Source organism: Engystomops pustulosus, chromosome 1 (assembly GCF_040894005.1).
Source record: "Engystomops pustulosus chromosome 1, aEngPut4.maternal, whole genome shotgun sequence".
Lineage (NCBI taxonomy): Eukaryota > Metazoa > Chordata > Amphibia > Anura > Leptodactylidae > Engystomops > Engystomops pustulosus.
Genome location: NC_092411.1, coordinates 173,256,213 through 173,271,780, shown reverse-complemented (window position 1 = coordinate 173,271,780; position 15,568 = coordinate 173,256,213). Strand labels below are relative to the sequence as shown.

The window sequence follows — 15,568 nt, the reverse complement described above, 5'->3', positions numbered from 1 at the left end:
CAGCTTAAGGCTTGTCAAGTACCAGCATGGGAGACTGGCTTGGAATCCCAAGTTCCGTTGCCCTTTTTAAACCTGAAAATTGTGTTAGTTTCTCTATGAGATAGTAAAAGAAGGTTCAAATTGAACAGCTGCTGTCAACGGCCATTCTAAGCTGAATGTGCCTGCTCTCATCAGGTCGCAGCAGCAATGCAGCTTAAGGCTTGGCAAGTACCAGCATGGGAGACTGGCTGGGAATCCCAAGTTCCGTTGACCTTTTTGAACCTGAAAATTGTGTTAGTTTCTCTATAAGATAGTAAAAGAAGGTTCGAATTGAACAGCTGCTGTCAACGGCCATTCTAAGCTGAATGTGCCTGCTCTCGTCAGATCGCAGCAGCAATGTAGCTTAAGGCTTGGCAAGTACCAGCATGGGAGACTGGCTGGGAATCCCAAGTTCCGTTGACCTTTTTGAACCTGAAAATTGTGTTAGTTTCTCTATGAGATAGTAAAAGAAGGTTCAAATTGAACAGCTGCTGTCAACGGCCATTCTAAGCTGAATGTGCCTGCTCTCGTCAGATCGCAGCAGCAATGCAGCTTAAGGCTTGGCAAGTACCAGCATGGGAGACTGGCTGGGAATCCCAAGTTCCGTTGATCTTTTTGAACCTGAAAATTGTGTTAGTTTCTCTGTCAAAGATGGTAAAAGAAGGTTCAAATTGAACAGCTGCTGTCAACGGCCATTCTAAGCTGAATGTGCCTGCTCTCGTCAGATCGCAGCAGCAATGCAGTTTAAGGCTTGGCAAGTACCAGCATGGGAGACTGGCTGGGAATCCCAAGTTCCGTTGACCTTTTTGAACCTGAAAATTGTGTTAGTTTCTCTGTCAAAGATGGTAAAAGAAGGTTCAAATTGAACAGCTGCTGTCAACGGCCATTCTAAGCTGAATGTGCCTGCTCTCGTCAGATCGCAGCAGCAATGCAGCTTAAGGCTTGGCAAGTACCAGCATGGGAGACTGGCTGGGAATCCCAAGTTCCGTTGACCTTTTTGAACCTGAAAATTGTGTTAGTTTCTCTATGAGATAGTAAAAGAAGGTTCAAATTGAACAGCTGCTGTCAACGGCCATTCTAAGCTGAATGTGCCTGCTCTCGTCAGATCGCAGCAGCAATGCAGCTTAAGGCTTGGCAAGTACCAGCATGGGAGACTGGCTGGGAATCCCAAGTTCCGTTGATCTTTTTGAACCTGAAAATTGTGTTAGTTTCTCTGTCAAAGATGGTAAAAGAAGGTTCAAATTGAACAGCTGCTGTCAACGGCCATTCTAAGCTGAATGTGCCTGCTCTCGTCAGATCGCAGCAGCAATGCAGTTTAAGGCTTGGCAAGTACCAGCATGGGAGACTGGCTGGGAATCCCAAGTTCCGTTGACCTTTTTGAACCTGAAAATTGTGTTAGTTTCTCTGTCAAAGATGGTAAAAGAAGGTTCAAATTGAACAGCTGCTGTCAACGGCCATTCTAAGCTGAATGTGCCTGCTCTCGTCAGATCGCAGCAGCAATGCAGCTTAAGGCTTGGCAAGTACCAGCATGGGAGACTGGCTGGGAATCCCAAGTTCCGTTGACCTTTTTGAACCTGAAAATTGTGTTAGTTTCTCTATGAGATAGTAAAAGAAGGTTCAAATTGAACAGCTGCTGTCAACGGCCATTCTAAGCTGAATGTGCCTGCTCTCGTCAGATCGCAGCAGCAATGCAGCTTAAGGCTTGGCAAGTACCAGCATGGGAGACTGGCTGGGAATCCCAAGTTCCGTTGACCTTTTTGAACCTGAAAATTGTGTTAGTTTCTCTATGAAATAGTAAAAGAAGGTTCAAATTGAACAGCTGCTGTCAACGGCCATTCTAAGCTGAATGTGCCTGCTCTCATCAGATCGCAGCAGCAATGCAGCTTCAGGTTTGGCAAGTACCAGCATGGGAGACTGGCTGGGAATTCCAAGTTCCGTTGACCTTTTTGAACCTGAAAATTGTGTTAGTTTCTCTGTCAAAGATGGTAAAAGAAGGTTCAAATTGAAAAGCTGCTGTCAACGGCCATTCTAAGCTGCATGGGCCTGCTCTCATCAGATCGCAGCGGCAATGCAGCTTAAGGCTTGGCAAGTACCAGCATGGGAGACTGGCTGGGAATCCCAAGTTCCGTTGACCTTTTTGAACCTGAAAATTGTGTTAGTTTCTCTTTCAAAGATGGTAAAAGAAGGTTCAAATTGAAAAGCTGCTGTCACCGGCCATTCTAAGCTGAATGTGCCTGCTCTCATCAGATCGCAGCGGCAATGCAGCTTTAGGCTTGGCAAGTACCAGCATGGGAGACTGGCTGGGACTCCCAAGTTCCGTTGACCTTTTTGAACCTGAAAATTGTGTTAGTTTCTCTGTCAAAGATGGTAAAAGAAGGTTCAAATTGAACAGCTGCTGTCAACGGCCATTCTAAGCTGAATGTGCCTGCTCTCGTCAGATCGCAGCAGCAATGCAGCTTAAGGCTTGGCAAGTACCAGCATGGGAGACTGGCTGGGAATCCCAAGTTCCGTTGACCTTTTTGAACCTGAATATTGTGTTAGTTTCTCTATGAGATAGTAAAAGAAGGTTCAAATTGAACAGCTGCTGTCAACGGCCATTCTAAGCTGAATGTGCCTGCTCTCGTCAGATCGCAGCAGCAATGCAGCTTATGGCTTGGCAATTACCGGAATGGGAGACTGGCTGGGAATCCCAAGTTCCGTTGACCTTTTTGAACCTGAAAATTGTATTAGTTTCTCTGTCAAAGATGGTAAAAGAAGGTTCAAATTGAACAGCTGCTGTCAACGGCCATTCTAAGCTGAATGTGCCTGCTCTCGTCAGATCGCAGCAGCAATGCAGCTTAAGGCTTGGCAAGTACCAGCATGGGAGACTGGCTGGGAATCCCAAGTTCCGTTGACCTTTTTGAACCTGAAAATTGTGTTAGTATCTCTGTCAAAGATGGTAAAAAAAGGTTCAAATTGAACAGCTGCTGTCAACGGCCATTCTAAGCTGAATGTGCCTGCTCTCATCAGATCGCAGCAGCAATGCAGCTTAAGGCTTGGCAAGTACCAGCATGGGAGACTGGCTGGGAATCCCAAGTTCCGTTGACCTTTTTGAACCTGAAAATTCTGTTAGTTTCTCTGTCAAAGATGGTAAAAGAAGGTTCAAATTGAACAGCTGCTGTCAACGGCCATTCTAAGCTGAATGTGCCTGCTCTCGTCAGATCGCAGCAGCAATGCAGCTTAAGGCTTGGCAAGTACCAGCATGGGAGACTGGCTGGGAATCCCAAGTCCCGTTGACCTTTTTGAACCTGAAAATTGTGTTAGTTTCCCTGTCAAAGATAGTAAAAGAAGGTTCAAATTGAACAGCTGCTTTCAACGGCCATTCTAAGCTGAATGTGCCTGCTCTCGTCAGATTGCAGCAGCAATGCAGCTTAAGGCTTGGCAAGTACCAGCATGGGAGACTGGCTGCGAATCCCAAGTTCCGTTGACCTTTTTGAACCTGAAAATTGTGTTAGTTTCTCTTTCAAAGATGGTAAAAGAAGGTTCAAATTGAAAAGCTGCTGTCACCGGCCATTCTAAGCTGAATGTTCCTGCTCTCGTCAGAACGTAGCAGCAATGCAGCTTAACTCTTGGCAAGTACCAGCATGGGAGACTGGCTGGGAATCCCAAGTTCCGTTGACCTTTTTGAACCTGAAAATTGTATTAGTTTCTCTGTCAAAGATGGTAAAAGAAGGTTCAAATTGAACAGCTGCTGTCAACGGCCATTCTAAGCTGAATGTGCCTGCTCTCGTCAGATCGCAGCAGCAATGCAGTTTAAGGCTTGGCAAGTACCAGCATGGGAGACTGGCTGGGAATCCCAAGTTCCGTTGACCTTTTTGAACCTGAAAATTGTGTTAGTTTCTCTATGAGATAGTAAAAGAAGGTTCAAATTGAACAGCTGCTGTCAACGGCCATTCTAAGCTGAATGTGCCTGCTCTCGTCAGATCGCAGAAGCAATGTAGCTTAAGGGTTGGCAAGTACCAGAATGGGAGACTGGCTGGGAATCCCAAGTTCTGTTGACCTTTTTGAACCTGAAAATTGTGTTAGTTTCTCTATGAGATAGTAAAAGAAGGTTCAAATTGAACAGCTGCTGTCAACGGCCATTCTAAGCTGAATGTGCCTGCTCTCGTCAGATCGCAGCAGCAATGCAGCTTAAGGCTTGGCAAGTACCAGAATGGGAGACTGGCTGGGAATCCCAAGTTCCGTTGACCTTTTTGAACCTGAAAATTGTGTTAGTTTCTCTATGAGATAGTAAAAGAAGGTTCAAATTGAACAGCTGCTGTCAACGGCCATTCTAAGCTGAATGTGCCTGCTCTCATCAGATCGCAGCGGCAATGCAGCTTAAGGCTTGGCAAGTACCAGCATGGGAGACTGGCTGGGAATCCCAAGTTCCGTTGACCTTTTTGAACCTGAAAATTGTGTTAGTTTCTCTTTCAAAGATGGTAAAAGAAGGTTCAAATTGAAAAGCTGCTGTCACCGGCCATTCTAAGCTGAATGTGCCTGCTCTCATCAGATCGCAGCGGCAATGCAGCTTTAGGCTTGGCAAGTACCAGCATGGGAGACTGGCTGGGACTCCCAAGTTCCGTTGACCTTTTTGAACCTGAAAATTGTGTTAGTTTCTCTGTCAAAGATGGTAAAAGAAGGTTCAAATTGAACAGCTGCTGTCAACGGCCATTCTAAGCTGAATGTGCCTGCTCTCGTCAGATCGCAGCAGCAATGCAGCTTAAGGCTTGGCAAGTACCAGCATGGGAGACTGGCTGGGAATCCCAAGTTCCGTTGACCTTTTTGAACCTGAATATTGTGTTAGTTTCTCTATGAGATAGTAAAAGAAGGTTCAAATTGAACAGCTGCTGTCAATGGCCATTCTAAGCTGAATGTGCCTGCTCTCGTCAGATCGCAGCAGCAATGCAGCTTATGGCTTGGCAATTACCGGAATGGGAGACTGGCTGGGAATCCCAAGTTCCGTTGACCTTTTTGAACCTGAAAATTGTATTAGTTTCTCTGTCAAAGATGGTAAAAGAAGGTTCAAATTGAACAGCTGCTGTCAACGGCCATTCTAAGCTGAATGTGCCTGCTCTCGTCAGATCGCAGCAGCAATGCAGCTTAAGGCTTGGCAAGTACCAGCATGGGAGACTGGCTGGGAATCCCAAGTTCCGTTGACCTTTTTGAACCTGAAAATTGTGTTAGTATCTCTGTCAAAGATGGTAAAAAAAGGTTCAAATTGAACAGCTGCTGTCAACGGCCATTCTAAGCTGAATGTGCCTGCTCTCATCAGATCGCAGCAGCAATGCAGCTTAAGGCTTGGCAAGTACCAGCATGGGAGACTGGCTGGGAATCCCAAGTCCCGTTGACCTTTTTGAACCTGAAAATTGTGTTAGTTTCCCTGTCAAAGATAGTAAAAGAAGGTTCAAATTGAACAGCTGCTTTCAACGGCCATTCTAAGCTGAATGTGCCTGCTCTCGTCAGATTGCAGCAGCAATGCAGCTTAAGGCTTGGCAAGTACCAGCATGGGAGACTGGCTGCGAATCCCAAGTTCCGTTGACCTTTTTGAACCTGAAAATTGTGTTAGTTTCTCTTTCAAAGATGGTAAAAGAAGGTTCAAATTGAAAAGCTGCTGTCACCGGCCATTCTAAGCTGAATGTGCCTGCTCTCGTCAGAACGCAGCAGCAATGCAGCTTAACTCTTGGCAAGTACCAGCATGGGAGACTGGCTGCGAATCCCAAGTTCCGTTGACCTTTTTGAACCTGAAAATTGTGTTAGTTTCTCTTTCAAAGATGGTAAAAGAAGGTTCAAATTGAAAAGCTGCTGTCACCGGCCATTCTAAGCTGAATGTGCCTGCTCTCGTCAGATCGCAGCAGCAATGCAGCTTAAGGCTTGTCAAGTACCAGCATGGGAGACTGGCTTGGAATCCCAAGTTCCGTTGCCCTTTTTAAACCTGAAAATTGTGTTAGTTTCTCTATGAGATAGTAAAAGAAGGTTCAAATTGAACAGCTGCTGTCAACGGCCATTCTAAGCTGAATGTGCCTGCTCTCATCAGGTCGCAGCAGCAATGCAGCTTAAGGCTTGGCAAGTACCAGCATGGGAGACTGGCTGGGAATCCCAAGTTCCGTTGACCTTTTTGAACCTGAAAATTGTGTTAGTTTCTCTATAAGATAGTAAAAGAAGGTTCGAATTGAACAGCTGCTGTCAACGGCCATTCTAAGCTGAATGTGCCTGCTCTCGTCAGATCGCAGCAGCAATGTAGCTTAAGGCTTGGCAAGTACCAGCATGGGAGACTGGCTGGGAATCCCAAGTTCCGTTGACCTTTTTGAACCTGAAAATTGTGTTAGTTTCTCTATGAGATAGTAAAAGAAGGTTCAAATTGAACAGCTGCTGTCAACGGCCATTCTAAGCTGAATGTGCCTGCTCTCGTCAGATCGCAGCAGCAATGCAGCTTAAGGCTTGGCAAGTACCAGCATGGGAGACTGGCTGGGAATCCCAAGTTCCGTTGATCTTTTTGAACCTGAAAATTGTGTTAGTTTCTCTGTCAAAGATGGTAAAAGAAGGTTCAAATTGAACAGCTGCTGTCAACGGCCATTCTAAGCTGAATGTGCCTGCTCTCGTCAGATCGCAGCAGCAATGCAGTTTAAGGCTTGGCAAGTACCAGCATGGGAGACTGGCTGGGAATCCCAAGTTCCGTTGACCTTTTTGAACCTGAAAATTGTGTTAGTTTCTCTGTCAAAGATGGTAAAAGAAGGTTCAAATTGAACAGCTGCTGTCAACGGCCATTCTAAGCTGAATGTGCCTGCTCTCGTCAGATCGCAGCAGCAATGCAGCTTAAGGCTTGGCAAGTACCAGCATGGGAGACTGGCTGGGAATCCCAAGTTCCGTTGACCTTTTTGAACCTGAAAATTGTGTTAGTTTCTCTATGAGATAGTAAAAGAAGGTTCAAATTGAACAGCTGCTGTCAACGGCCATTCTAAGCTGAATGTGCCTGCTCTCGTCAGATCGCAGCAGCAATGCAGCTTAAGGCTTGGCAAGTACCAGCATGGGAGACTGGCTGGGAATCCCAAGTTCCGTTGATCTTTTTGAACCTGAAAATTGTGTTAGTTTCTCTGTCAAAGATGGTAAAAGAAGGTTCAAATTGAACAGCTGCTGTCAACGGCCATTCTAAGCTGAATGTGCCTGCTCTCGTCAGATCGCAGCAGCAATGCAGTTTAAGGCTTGGCAAGTACCAGCATGGGAGACTGGCTGGGAATCCCAAGTTCCGTTGACCTTTTTGAACCTGAAAATTGTGTTAGTTTCTCTGTCAAAGATGGTAAAAGAAGGTTCAAATTGAACAGCTGCTGTCAACGGCCATTCTAAGCTGAATGTGCCTGCTCTCGTCAGATCGCAGCAGCAATGCAGCTTAAGGCTTGGCAAGTACCAGCATGGGAGACTGGCTGGGAATCCCAAGTTCCGTTGACCTTTTTGAACCTGAAAATTGTGTTAGTTTCTCTATGAGATAGTAAAAGAAGGTTCAAATTGAACAGCTGCTGTCAACGGCCATTCTAAGCTGAATGTGCCTGCTCTCGTCAGATCGCAGCAGCAATGCAGCTTAAGGCTTGGCAAGTACCAGCATGGGAGACTGGCTGGGAATCCCAAGTTCCGTTGACCTTTTTGAACCTGAAAATTGTGTTAGTTTCTCTATGAAATAGTAAAAGAAGGTTCAAATTGAACAGCTGCTGTCAACGGCCATTCTAAGCTGAATGTGCCTGCTCTCATCAGATCGCAGCAGCAATGCAGCTTCAGGTTTGGCAAGTACCAGCATGGGAGACTGGCTGGGAATTCCAAGTTCCGTTGACCTTTTTGAACCTGAAAATTGTGTTAGTTTCTCTGTCAAAGATGGTAAAAGAAGGTTCAAATTGAAAAGCTGCTGTCAACGGCCATTCTAAGCTGCATGGGCCTGCTCTCATCAGATCGCAGCGGCAATGCAGCTTAAGGCTTGGCAAGTACCAGCATGGGAGACTGGCTGGGAATCCCAAGTTCCGTTGACCTTTTTGAACCTGAAAATTGTGTTAGTTTCTCTTTCAAAGATGGTAAAAGAAGGTTCAAATTGAAAAGCTGCTGTCACCGGCCATTCTAAGCTGAATGTGCCTGCTCTCATCAGATCGCAGCGGCAATGCAGCTTTAGGCTTGGCAAGTACCAGCATGGGAGACTGGCTGGGACTCCCAAGTTCCGTTGACCTTTTTGAACCTGAAAATTGTGTTAGTTTCTCTGTCAAAGATGGTAAAAGAAGGTTCAAATTGAACAGCTGCTGTCAACGGCCATTCTAAGCTGAATGTGCCTGCTCTCGTCAGATCGCAGCAGCAATGCAGCTTAAGGCTTGGCAAGTACCAGCATGGGAGACTGGCTGGGAATCCCAAGTTCCGTTGACCTTTTTGAACCTGAATATTGTGTTAGTTTCTCTATGAGATAGTAAAAGAAGGTTCAAATTGAACAGCTGCTGTCAACGGCCATTCTAAGCTGAATGTGCCTGCTCTCGTCAGATCGCAGCAGCAATGCAGCTTATGGCTTGGCAATTACCGGAATGGGAGACTGGCTGGGAATCCCAAGTTCCGTTGACCTTTTTGAACCTGAAAATTGTATTAGTTTCTCTGTCAAAGATGGTAAAAGAAGGTTCAAATTGAACAGCTGCTGTCAACGGCCATTCTAAGCTGAATGTGCCTGCTCTCGTCAGATCGCAGCAGCAATGCAGCTTAAGGCTTGGCAAGTACCAGCATGGGAGACTGGCTGGGAATCCCAAGTTCCGTTGACCTTTTTGAACCTGAAAATTGTGTTAGTATCTCTGTCAAAGATGGTAAAAAAAGGTTCAAATTGAACAGCTGCTGTCAACGGCCATTCTAAGCTGAATGTGCCTGCTCTCATCAGATCGCAGCAGCAATGCAGCTTAAGGCTTGGCAAGTACCAGCATGGGAGACTGGCTGGGAATCCCAAGTTCCGTTGACCTTTTTGAACCTGAAAATTCTGTTAGTTTCTCTGTCAAAGATGGTAAAAGAAGGTTCAAATTGAACAGCTGCTGTCAACGGCCATTCTAAGCTGAATGTGCCTGCTCTCGTCAGATCGCAGCAGCAATGCAGCTTAAGGCTTGGCAAGTACCAGCATGGGAGACTGGCTGGGAATCCCAAGTCCCGTTGACCTTTTTGAACCTGAAAATTGTGTTAGTTTCCCTGTCAAAGATAGTAAAAGAAGGTTCAAATTGAACAGCTGCTTTCAACGGCCATTCTAAGCTGAATGTGCCTGCTCTCGTCAGATTGCAGCAGCAATGCAGCTTAAGGCTTGGCAAGTACCAGCATGGGAGACTGGCTGCGAATCCCAAGTTCCGTTGACCTTTTTGAACCTGAAAATTGTGTTAGTTTCTCTTTCAAAGATGGTAAAAGAAGGTTCAAATTGAAAAGCTGCTGTCACCGGCCATTCTAAGCTGAATGTTCCTGCTCTCGTCAGAACGTAGCAGCAATGCAGCTTAACTCTTGGCAAGTACCAGCATGGGAGACTGGCTGCGAATCCCAAGTTCCGTTGAACTTTTTGAACCTGAAAATTGTGTTAGTTTCTCTTTCAAAGATGGTAAAAGAAGGTTCAAATTGAAAAGCTGCTGTCACCGGCCATTCTAAGCTGAATGTGCCTGCTCTCGTCAGATCGCAGCAGCAATGCAGCTTAAGGCTTGTCAAGTACCAGCATGGGAGACTGGCTTGGAATCCCAAGTTCCGTTGCCCTTTTTAAACCTGAAAATTGTGTTAGTTTCTCTATGAGATAGTAAAAGAAGGTTCAAATTGAACAGCTGCTGTCAACGGCCATTCTAAGCTGAATGTGCCTGCTCTCATCAGGTCGCAGCAGCAATGCAGCTTAAGGCTTGGCAAGTACCAGCATGGGAGACTGGCTGGGAATCCCAAGTTCCGTTGACCTTTTTGAACCTGAAAATTGTGTTAGTTTCTCTATGAGATAGTAAAAGAAGGTTCAAATTGAACAGCTGCTGTCAACGGCCATTCTAAGCTGAATGTGCCTGCTCTCGTCAGATCGCAGCAGCAATGTAGCTTAAGGCTTGGCAAGTACCAGCATGGGAGACTGGCTGGGAATCCCAAGTTCCGTTGACCTTTTTGAACCTGAAAATTGTGTTAGTTTCTCTGTCAAAGATGGTAAAAGAAGGTTCAAATTGAACAGCTGCTGTCAACGGCCATTCTAAGCTGAATGTGCCTGCTCTCGTCAGATCGCAGCAGCAATGCAGCTTAAGGCTTGGCAAGTACCAGCATGGGAGACTGGCTGGGAATCCCAAGTTCCGTTGACCTTTTTGAACCTGAAAATTGTGTTAGTTTCTCTATGAGATAGTAAAAGAAGGTTCAAATTGAACAGCTGCTCTCAACGGCCATTCTAAGCTGAATGTGCCTGCTCTCATCAGATCGCAGCAGCAATGCAGCTTAAGGCTTGGCAAGTACCAGCATGGGAGACTGGCTGGGAATCCCAAGTTCCGTTGACCTTTTTGAACCTGAAAGTTGTGTTAGTTTCTCTATGAGATAGTAAAAGAAGGTTCAAATTGAACAGCTGCTGTCAACGGCCATTCTAAGCTGAATGTGCCTGCTCTCGCCAGATCGCAGCAGCAATGCAGCTTAAGGCTTGGCAAGTACCAGAATGGGAGACTGGCTGGGAATCCCAATTTCCGTTGACCTTTTTGAACCTGAAAATTGTGTTAGTTTCTCTATGAGATAGTAAAAGAAGGTTCAAATTGAACAGCTGCTGTCAACGGCCATTCTAAGCTGAATGTGCCTGCTCTCATCAGATCGCAGCAGCAATGCAGCTTAAGGCTTGGCAAGTACCAGCATGGGAGACTGGCTGGGAATCCCAAGTTCCGTTGACCTTTTTGAACCTGAAAATTGTGTTAGTTTCTCTGTCAAAGATGGTAAAAGAAGGTTCAAATTGAACAGCTGCTGTCAACGGCCATTCTAAGCTGAATGTGCCTGCTCTCGTCAGATTGCAGCAGCAATGCAGCTTATGGCTTGGCAAGTACCAGCATGGGAGACTGGCTGGGAATCCCAAGTTCCGTTGACCTTTTTGAACCTGAAAATTGTGTTAGTTTCTCTATGAGATAGTAAAAGAAGGTTCAAATTGAACAGCTGCTGTCAACGGCCATTCTAAGCTGAATGTGCCTGCTCTCGTCAGATCGCAGAAGCAATGCAGCTTAAGGCTTGGCAAGTACCAGAATGGGAGACTGGCTGGGAATCCCAAGTTCCGTTGACCTTTTTGAACCTGAAAATTGTGTTAGTTTCTCTATGAGATAGTAAAAGAAGGTTCAAATTGAACAGCTGCTGTCAACGGCCATTCTAAGCTGAATGTGCCTGCTCTCGTCAGATCGCAGCAGCAATGCAGCTTAAGGCTTGGCAAGTACCAGAATGGGAGACTGGCTGGGAATCCCAAGTTCCGTTGACCTTTTTGAACCTGAAAATTGTGTTAGTTTCTCTATGAGATAGTAAAAGAAGGTTCAAATTGAACAGCTGCTGTCAACGGCCATTCTAAGCTGAATGTGCCTGCTCTCATCAGATCGCAGCGGCAATGCAGCTTAAGGCTTGGCAAGTACCAGCATGGGAGACTGGCTGGGAATCCCAAGTTCCGTTGACCTTTTTGAACCTGAAAATTGTGTTAGTTTCTCTTTCAAAGATGGTAAAAGAAGGTTCAAATTGAAAAGCTGCTGTCACCGGCCATTCTAAGCTGAATGTGCCTGCTCTCATCAGATCGCAGCGGCAATGCAGCTTTAGGCTTGGCAAGTACCAGCATGGGAGACTGGCTGGGACTCCCAAGTTCCGTTGACCTTTTTGAACCTGAAAATTGTGTTAGTTTCTCTGTCAAAGATGGTAAAAGAAGGTTCAAATTGAACAGCTGCTGTCAACGGCCATTCTAAGCTGAATGTGCCTGCTCTCGGCAGATCGCAGCAGCAATGCAGCTTAAGGCTTGGCAAGTACCAGCATGGGAGACTGGCTGGGAATCCCAAGTTCCGTTGACCTTTTTGAACCTGAATATTGTGTTAGTTTCTCTATGAGATAGTAAAAGAAGGTTCAAATTGAACAGCTGCTGTCAATGGCCATTCTAAGCTGAATGTGCCTGCTCTCGTCAGATCGCAGCAGCAATGCAGCTTATGGCTTGGCAATTACCGGAATGGGAGACTGGCTGGGAATCCCAAGTTCCGTTGACCTTTTTGAACCTGAAAATTGTATTAGTTTCTCTGTCAAAGATGGTAAAAGAAGGTTCAAATTGAACAGCTGCTGTCAACGGCCATTCTAAGCTGAATGTGCCTGCTCTCGTCAGATCGCAGCAGCAATGCAGCTTAAGGCTTGGCAAGTACCAGCATGGGAGACTGGCTGGGAATCCCAAGTTCCGATGACCTTTTTGAACCTAAAAATTGTGTTAGTATCTCTGTCAAAGATGGTAAAAAAAGGTTCAAATTGAACAGCTGCTGTCAACGGCCATTCTAAGCTGAATGTGCCTGCTCTCATCAGATCGCAGCAGCAATGCAGCTTAAGGCTTGGCAAGTACCAGCATGGGAGACTGGCTGGGAATCCCAAGTTCCGTTGACCTTTTTGAACCTGAAAATTGTGTTAGTTTCTCTGTCAAAGATGGTAAAAGAAGGTTCAAATTGAACAGCTGCTGTCAATGGCCATTCTAAGCTGAATGTGCCTGCTCTCGTCAGATCGCAGCAGCAATGCAGCTTAAGGCTTGGCAAGTACCAGAATGGGAGACTGGCTGGGAATCCCAAGTTCCGTTGACCTTTTTGAACCTGAAAATTGTGTTAGTTTCTCTATGAGATAGTAAAAGAAGGTTCAAATTGAACAGCTGCTGTCAACGGCCATTCTAAGCTGAATGTGCCTGCTCTCATCAGATCGCAGCGGCAATGCAGCTTAAGGCTTGGCAAGTACCAGCATGGGAGACTGGCTGGGAATCCCAAGTTCCGTTGACCTTTTTGAACCTGAAAATTGTGTTAGTTTCTCTTTCAAAGATGGTAAAAGAAGGTTCAAATTGAAAAGCTGCTGTCACCGGCCATTCTAAGCTGAATGTGCCTGCTCTCATCAGATCGCAGCGGCAATGCAGCTTTAGGCTTGGCAAGTACCAGCATGGGAGACTGGCTGGGACTCCCAAGTTCCGTTGACCTTTTTGAACCTGAAAATTGTGTTAGTTTCTCTGTCAAAGATGGTAAAAGAAGGTTCAAATTGAACAGCTGCTGTCAACGGCCATTCTAAGCTGAATGTGCCTGCTCTCGGCAGATCGCAGCAGCAATGCAGCTTAAGGCTTGGCAAGTACCAGCATGGGAGACTGGCTGGGAATCCCAAGTTCCGTTGACCTTTTTGAACCTGAATATTGTGTTAGTTTCTCTATGAGATAGTAAAAGAAGGTTCAAATTGAACAGCTGCTGTCAACGGCCATTCTAAGCTGAATGTGCCTGCTCTCGGCAGATCGCAGCAGCAATGCAGCTTAAGGCTTGGCAAGTACCAGCATGGGAGACTGGCTGGGAATCCAAAGTTCCGTTGACCTTTTTGAACCTGAAAATTGTGTTAGTTTCTCTGTCAAAGATGGTAAAAGAAGGTTCAAATTGAACAGCTGCTGTCAATGGCCATTCTAAGCTGAATGTGCCTGCTCTCGTCAGATCGCAGCAGCAATGCAGCTTAAGGCTTGGCAAGTACCAGCATGGGAGACTGGCTGGGAATCCCAAGTCCCGTTGACCTTTTTGAACCTGAAAATTGTGTTAGTTTCCCTGTCAAAGATAGTAAAAGAAGGTTCAAATTGAACAGCTGCTTTCAACGGCCATTCTAAGCTGAATGTGCCTGCTCTCGTCAGATTGCAGCAGCAATGCAGCTTAAGGCTTGGCAAGTACCAGCATGGGAGACTGGCTGCGAATCCCAAGTTCCGTTGACCTTTTTGAACCTGAAAATTGTGTTAGTTTCTCTTTCAAAGATGGTAAAAGAAGGTTCAAATTGAAAAGCTGCTGTCACCGGCCATTCTAAGCTGAATGTGCCTGCTCTCGTCAGAACGCAGCAGCAATGCAGCTTAACTCTTGGCAAGTACCAGCATGGGAGACTGGCTGCGAATCCCAATTTCCGTTGACCTTTTTGAACCTGAAAATTGTGTTAGTTTCTCTTTCAAAGATGGTAAAAGAAGGTTCAAATTGAAAAGCTGCTGTCACCGGCCATTCTAAGCTGAATGTGCCTGCTCTCGTCAGATCGCAGCAGCAATGCAGCTTAAGGCTTGTCAAGTACCAGCATGGGAGACTGGCTTGGAATCCCAAGTTCCGTTGCCCTTTTTAAACCTGAAAATTGTGTTAGTTTCTCTATGAGATAGTAAAAGAAGGTTCAAATTGAACAGCTGCTGTCAACGGCCATTCTAAGCTGAATGTGCCTGCTCTCATCAGGTCGCAGCAGCAATGCAGCTTAAGGCTTGGCAAGTACCAGCATGGGAGACTGGCTGGGAATCCCAAGTTCCGTTGACCTTTTTGAACCTGAAAATTGTGTTAGTTTCTCTATGAGATAGTAAAAGAAGGTTCAAATTGAACAGCTGCTGTCAACGGCCATTCTAAGCTGAATGTGCCTGCTCTCGTCAGATCGCAGCAGCAATGCAGCTTAAGGCTTGGCAAGTACCAGCATGGGAGACTGGCTGGGAATCCCAAGTTCCGTTGATCTTTTTGAACCTGAAAATTGTGTTAGTTTCTCTGTCAAAGATGGTAAAAGAAGGTTCAAATTGAACAGCTGCTGTCAACGGCCATTCTAAGCTGAATGTGCCTGCTCTCGTCAGATCGCAGCAGCAATGCAGCTTAAGGCTTGGCAAGTACCAGCATGGGAGACTGGCTGGGAATCCCAAGTTCCGTTGACCTTTTTGAACCTGAAAATTGTGTTAGTTTCTCTGTCAAAGATGGTAAAAGAAGGTTCAAATTGAACAGCTGCTGTCAACGGCCATTCTAAGCTGAATGTGCCTGCTCTCGTCAGATCGCAGCAGCAATGCAGCTTAAGGCTTGGCAAGTACCAGCATGGGAGACTGGCTGGGAATCCCAAGTTCCGTTGACCTTTTTGAACCTGAAAATTGTGTTAGTTTCTCTATGAGATAGTAAAAGAAGGTTCAAATTGAACAGCTGCTGTCAACGGCCATTCTAAGCTGAATGTGCCTGCTCTCGTCAGATCGCAGCAGCAATGCAGCTTAAGGCTTGGCAAGTACCAGCATGGGAGACTGGCTGGGAATCCCAAGTTCCGTTGACCTTTTTGAACCTGAAAATTGTGTTAGTTTCTCTATGAGATAGTAAAAGAAGGTTCAAATTGAACAGCTGCTGTCAACGGCCATTCTAAGCTGAATGTGCCTGCTCTCATCAGATCGCAGCAGCAATGCAGCTTCAGGCTTGGCAAGTACCAGCATGGGAGACTGGCTGGGAATTCCAAGTTCCGTTGACCTTTTTGAACCTGAAAATTGTGTTAGTTTCTCTGTCAAAGATGGTAAAAGAAGGTTCAAATTGAACAGCTGCTGTCAACGGCCATTCTAAGCTGCATGGGC

At 45.9% G+C, this 15,568-nt stretch overlaps 23 pseudogenes; all 23 read left to right on the top strand.

The window, feature by feature from the left end:
• Positions 1-133: 133 nt before the first annotated feature.
• On the top strand, positions 134-252 carry LOC140097771 (5S ribosomal RNA; annotated as a pseudogene).
• A 70-nt stretch (positions 253-322) lies between these two features.
• Positions 323-441, top strand: LOC140102234 (5S ribosomal RNA; annotated as a pseudogene).
• Positions 442-511: 70 nt separating this feature from the next.
• LOC140099101 (5S ribosomal RNA) lies at positions 512-630 on the top strand (annotated as a pseudogene).
• Positions 631-702: 72 nt separating this feature from the next.
• Positions 703-821, top strand: LOC140098635 (5S ribosomal RNA; annotated as a pseudogene).
• A 72-nt stretch (positions 822-893) lies between these two features.
• LOC140093004 (5S ribosomal RNA) lies at positions 894-1,012 on the top strand (annotated as a pseudogene).
• A 70-nt stretch (positions 1,013-1,082) lies between these two features.
• LOC140099090 (5S ribosomal RNA) lies at positions 1,083-1,201 on the top strand (annotated as a pseudogene).
• A 72-nt stretch (positions 1,202-1,273) lies between these two features.
• LOC140098624 (5S ribosomal RNA) lies at positions 1,274-1,392 on the top strand (annotated as a pseudogene).
• Positions 1,393-1,464: 72 nt separating this feature from the next.
• Positions 1,465-1,583, top strand: LOC140092993 (5S ribosomal RNA; annotated as a pseudogene).
• A 70-nt stretch (positions 1,584-1,653) lies between these two features.
• LOC140092982 (5S ribosomal RNA) lies at positions 1,654-1,772 on the top strand (annotated as a pseudogene).
• A 70-nt stretch (positions 1,773-1,842) lies between these two features.
• Positions 1,843-1,961, top strand: LOC140100342 (5S ribosomal RNA; annotated as a pseudogene).
• Positions 1,962-2,033: 72 nt separating this feature from the next.
• Positions 2,034-2,152, top strand: LOC140112814 (5S ribosomal RNA; annotated as a pseudogene).
• A 263-nt stretch (positions 2,153-2,415) lies between these two features.
• On the top strand, positions 2,416-2,534 carry LOC140092971 (5S ribosomal RNA; annotated as a pseudogene).
• Positions 2,535-2,604: 70 nt separating this feature from the next.
• LOC140112849 (5S ribosomal RNA) lies at positions 2,605-2,723 on the top strand (annotated as a pseudogene).
• A 72-nt stretch (positions 2,724-2,795) lies between these two features.
• On the top strand, positions 2,796-2,914 carry LOC140092960 (5S ribosomal RNA; annotated as a pseudogene).
• A 72-nt stretch (positions 2,915-2,986) lies between these two features.
• On the top strand, positions 2,987-3,105 carry LOC140102644 (5S ribosomal RNA; annotated as a pseudogene).
• A 72-nt stretch (positions 3,106-3,177) lies between these two features.
• LOC140095093 (5S ribosomal RNA) lies at positions 3,178-3,296 on the top strand (annotated as a pseudogene).
• A 454-nt stretch (positions 3,297-3,750) lies between these two features.
• On the top strand, positions 3,751-3,869 carry LOC140098613 (5S ribosomal RNA; annotated as a pseudogene).
• A 70-nt stretch (positions 3,870-3,939) lies between these two features.
• Positions 3,940-4,058, top strand: LOC140112942 (5S ribosomal RNA; annotated as a pseudogene).
• A 4,827-nt stretch (positions 4,059-8,885) lies between these two features.
• LOC140113384 (5S ribosomal RNA) lies at positions 8,886-9,003 on the top strand (annotated as a pseudogene).
• A 1,405-nt stretch (positions 9,004-10,408) lies between these two features.
• On the top strand, positions 10,409-10,525 carry LOC140113431 (5S ribosomal RNA; annotated as a pseudogene).
• Positions 10,526-10,785: 260 nt separating this feature from the next.
• LOC140113383 (5S ribosomal RNA) lies at positions 10,786-10,903 on the top strand (annotated as a pseudogene).
• Positions 10,904-11,165: 262 nt separating this feature from the next.
• On the top strand, positions 11,166-11,283 carry LOC140112989 (5S ribosomal RNA; annotated as a pseudogene).
• Positions 11,284-12,496: 1,213 nt separating this feature from the next.
• On the top strand, positions 12,497-12,614 carry LOC140113382 (5S ribosomal RNA; annotated as a pseudogene).
• The last annotated feature ends 2,954 nt before the right edge of the window (positions 12,615-15,568 follow it).